We start from the raw sequence: 5,000 nt of genomic DNA, 5'->3' as shown, positions 1-5,000 counted from the left end.
TTCTAGTGGTGGGCAATATGGCAAAAATATATCACAATTTTTTTTTTTAATTCCCGATTTGATTCTTTTTTTTTTTTGTTGTTTTTTTTTAAACATTGTTTTTTCGTCTCATTTGCACATTTCTGACCATTTTTAACGTATCTCAAATGTATATGAAACTCTAAAATAAAAAACCCTGACATTTTAAGCCAACGGAGCGTTCTGAACTGGTTTTAATTTAAATTAAATTTGTCGTGAAAATAAACATAAAAGCTAACATGTCAACATTACGGTGTTTTTGACGGGCATTTCAGATTGATTCTTAGTCTTGGTCTTTTGAACGAAAATGCTGATTAGTTTTTGTCACAGTCATTCCTATTCGTGATAGTTTTAGCCTAGTTTTAGATGACCAAAACTCAAAAAGGTTTTAGTCTAGTTTTAGTCAACAAAAACCCAAAAAGGTTTTAGTCTAGTTTTAGTAAACAAAAACTCAAAAAGGTTTTAGTCTAGTTTTAGTCGGCGGAAACTCCCCAAAAAAGTCTAGTTTTCGTAAATTTTGTCGATGAAAACTCAAAAACAGTTTAGTTTAGTTTAATTAAAAATTGGCATACAATGTTTCCACCCAATAGCAAAGACTTTCTGATCGACAACTTAGGATAATGCATTACAAACAGATAAAAGTGGTAACAGTGGAATAGATAAATAAATGTTGGCTTTATCGCTTTAACTAAAAGCAACATGAATAAACAAAATAATGTTTTAACAACATAGACTTGTAGTATGCACTATTCAGTACTAAATTCCATTGCACTCTCTTATTTATTTATCTAATTTATATATTTGTCTGTATTATTGTTGTATTGCACTGGAGAGGGGAGCCCTCTAATCTCGTTGCACACTTGAGTACAATGACAATAAAGGGATTTCTAATTCTAATTCTAATTCTAGACTTGTTCAAATACAGTACCAAAAGTACAAACCCTCTCAAACATATGTCTTCTTTACTTGTAACAGCTTGCGGTTATCAGACCGAAGTAGCCTACTGAGTGTCACTGTCGCCATGGTCCGTCAAAGGAAACCGTGTCAGTGTGTGTGAGCCGAGATGAATGACCGCTGATGTTTTTTTTTATTGACCACAGACCTGTTTGTGTTTTGTTGTGCTGGTGTGTGTGACGGTGTGTGCGCCCTGCACGCACCTTGTGTGCTGACCCTGTCTCTAACGGAGAGCCCCAACACCCTGCAGAGGAAACTCATCACGGCTGCTTGAATCTGGGATCTTATTCTTTCGGTCACAACCGACAGCTCGTGACCATATGTGATGTTAGAACGTAGATCGAACATAGGTAAACTGAGAGCTTTGCCTTCCGGCTCAGCTCCCTCTTCACCGATACAGAGTCCGCATCGCTGCACCAATCCAACTGTCGATCTCATGATCCATCCTCCCCTCACTTGTGAACAAGATGCCAAGATCCGTAAACTCCTCCACTAGGGACAGGATCTCATCCCTGTCCTGTAGAGGGCACTCCAACTTTTTCTGACTGCGGACCATGGTCTCAGATTTGGAGGTGCTGATTTTCATCCCAACTGTTTCAGACTCTGTGTGCGAACCGCTCCAGTGAAAGATGAAGATCACATCTTGAAGAAGTCAACAGTACCACATCTGCGAAAAGCAGAGATGCAATACGGAGATCACCAAACCGGACACCATCAACACCTTGCCAATGCCTTGAAATTCTGTCCATAAACGTTATTAAAAGAATCAGTGACAAAGGGCAGCCTAGGCGAAGTCAATCCTCATTGAAAATCCTACTTACTGCCGGCAATGCGGACCAAGCTCCGACAACGACCGTACAGGGATCGAACTGCTCGTACAGTGTGCGCGATTAGCATTGTGCCAAAGATAATATATAGTTATATAAAAGCCTATTACCCGCTAATTTATATTACACCATATGGGGAAAGTGCTTTGTTACAGCTCCAGCTGTTGTGAAATGCGCTATATAAATGAAGTTGTATTTTATTATTGTATTGTGAAGTTAACTGCGGAAAGCTTACGCTAGCATAATATGGCTCCTTTAAACAGTATAAAGTAGGGCTACATGATAAATCTAAATCTAATTGACATTGAGGTTTGACGTAGTGCGATTATCTAATTGCAAGACAGTGAGGTTTTGTATTTTTTTCCTCTCTCCCCCAACCTTTGCCATTTGAGTGACAGATGAATTAGCAAACCAGAATTGTCGATGCTCGGGTCTTAATGGCGCTGGCCAATCACTGTTGTTGGCTCACACGTGTTAGTCTGCATTCTGATGCCTATAGTCAGCGCAGTCCGACAATAGCACACTACGCATGCAACTGTTTTTTTCTGTGATTGCCGTGTACCGAAGTGGATATGATTGTAACTTCTGCCGCGTAGATGAGGAAAGGGAGAATCTCATGTTACAGACGGGTGGTACATCTATTATTTGGACGTACGGCGGATTCGACAAAAATGAACCGCATAATAAAAAAATAAATAAATAAAGCATCGGATCTAGAGGCAACACGACCAACGTATTTCAACGTTTAAAACACCACCACCGATTTTAGTATGAAGCCTGTCAAACAGATTAGAAATAAACAGATGAAAGGGAGGCAACAACTAGCAGTCATTCACGTGCTAGGCTAATATTGCTAACAGTAGCATTCACGTTATGAAACAAAATTGGCATCGGAAAACTATCTCCTAAGTATTTGTGCGTACCGGTGACAAGCTCCCTCTCAAAACATCTTTTCAGCACTAATGGCAACATTATAATGTCTGATACAAGCAATGGTGAATATGCTGCTTTTTCTAGCCCCCAAAAAACGAATACAATATAATCGCCAGAAGGGAGCACCTCGTACTTTTCATCAAATGGTGACATTATTGATTTGTATTATATTGATCAAATTCTTTGTCCTAAACTAAAATGACTCATGATCGTAGTTTTGCAAGCATTGTGACAAGCTTGCGTGTGGGCGTGTGTGCGCATGTGTGAGGAAGAGTGCAGTGGAGGAGATGAGCAGATATGCTGCAGTGGCGAGCGAGGAAATGAGAGGCAAGTATAAAGGAAAAGTAGAAGAGTGTATAAAATAAAGCAAGTCAAAGCAGAAATGGATAACAGTAGCATTTTAATGCATTTTAATATTTAAAATGCAAAAACCGCAAATGGAATCTTACTCGCAATATTGGTCTGAATAATCAATTAGTTTTTTTGGGTTTTTTTCAAAATTGTGCAGCCCTAATAAAAAGAATGTTGGCTATAACTTGAATTTACCCATCAATATACTCCTCCCATAACATGGGAGTAGTTTGATAAATAGCGAGGCTGGTGGAGGTACAAATGTTTTGGGATAATGAGACAATCACTCCTCGAGACACCTAACTAAAGATGAGTCACGTCTACTTGTCAGAAGTTTTACAATCACACCAAAATGTCCTCTTCATGTTTCAATTGGGATTAAAAGTCAAAATGCACACTATTATGCTTCCCAATTTTGAAGATTTTGTCCCAAGACCGTCTCCCCTACCAGCTCCAATGCTCACAATGCAGATTCAATGTTTTTAAGTTTCTCTATTGAGCCAGATAAATTTGAGAAAAAGCAGCCTACTGGAGTGCAAACTTCGGAAACGCGTTTTTCAGTGTTGTAACCATGAGCTTGTGTAATCAAGTCCTTTTGGCATCAAGTACTGCCCCAAATAAAACAGACACTCAGCAAGATATGTACACCGTATTCCAATTAAAAGAATAAAAAATGACAACTATGGATTGCACGACAGTATTTAATTTGAAGTCCTGCATCGTTGACACTCCTGTTGGTACACGCCCATTTTCATATGCCACCAACGAGTAGAGGATACATAAGACCCTGGATTTAAGAGGAAGTTCCTCGATGTTCTGTCCTTGCGATTCGATCCTCGTTTAACCCAACTGAGATTTGAGACGCTCCTTAATATGGCGGAGTGAGAAGACCTTCTGAGTTGCGTTCAATGTTTTGAAGAGCTAAGAGCCTTGTAATTAAGAAATATGATATGCTCCCTTTTTGTGGTGCCGGAGGGCGTTAAGGGTTATGCAGTTATCGTAAATTGATAAATTGGAACATATCGCATTAAATGTTGTGACAGGGTTCAAAAACGGCTTTCAAGTCAGACTATGGCCAAGCCGAAGAGTGTAGAGTTATTCCAATTTTATTGAATATATCAGTCCAAAATAATGCTCTGTACATACCATTCGTTGCTCTTCTCTGTAGCAAGCACGGGCTCACACTAAGTCAAAGACACCGGATAGCCGCCTTTTAAACCCTCGGCCCCTCCGCTAAGCCAATTAATTCTAAACATGATTATTCTCTTCTGAAGAACACACTTATATAATCACTAATAATATTCATAATTGTAGAAAAATATAATCATTCAACCAGACCTAATCCTACTCCCTTAGACTGCCCAAAACAACTAAAAACAGTTGAAACCCAGTACTTTGCCATGACGTGCCAATGTCGTCACCCGCAGACGTCCCGCGCATGATGCAACAATTCCCGGAAGTAACCGCGGCGCTTGGGTTGACTGTGGCGTGTTATGAATAATAGACGGATACTGGAAGAAATGTTTGTGGACCACGAGGACTATGGAAAGAAAGTTGGTTTGACCGACAAACTCAATGAGCACAGACAGAAATGACGATCTCTACGGAAAATTGCTTTATGGTACGTCTGTCTGTCTGTGTGTGTGCGCGCAAGCGTGCGCGCACGTGTACGTGTATGTGCGCGTGTGTAAGGTTGGAGGCAGGGATCTCCCCGCAGCACCTGACGGGGCCACTCCGTCACACCATCCTCCTCCTCCCAAGGGTTGACAATGTCTTGGCAACCAGGATAGGTATTCTGCTACCTTAGACTTTACAGACCGGTGTCGGACCACAAACTTGAATGGCTGCAATCAAAGGTACCAGCGCATCAGTCGGTCGTTGTGGTCCTTCATTGAGTTGATCCATGCCAGGGCTCGA

General features: G+C 40.5%; 1 protein-coding gene across 8 annotated transcripts in view; it reads left to right on the top strand.

Moving 5' to 3' along the window:
- orc1 (origin recognition complex, subunit 1) overlaps positions 1-5,000 on the top strand; it is a 130,289-nt gene that overhangs the window by 59,766 nt on the left and 65,523 nt on the right. The window lies entirely within an intron of this gene.

Source organism: Idiotropiscis lumnitzeri, chromosome 13 (assembly GCF_059441095.1).
Source record: "Idiotropiscis lumnitzeri isolate Australia: NSW breed Sydney's pygmy pipehorse chromosome 13, RoL_Ilum_1.0, whole genome shotgun sequence".
In the NCBI taxonomy this organism is placed as follows: Eukaryota; Metazoa; Chordata; class Actinopteri; order Syngnathiformes; family Syngnathidae; genus Idiotropiscis; species Idiotropiscis lumnitzeri.
Note: the sequence above shows the minus strand (reverse complement) of the source record. Positions and strands in the feature narration are given on the sequence as shown.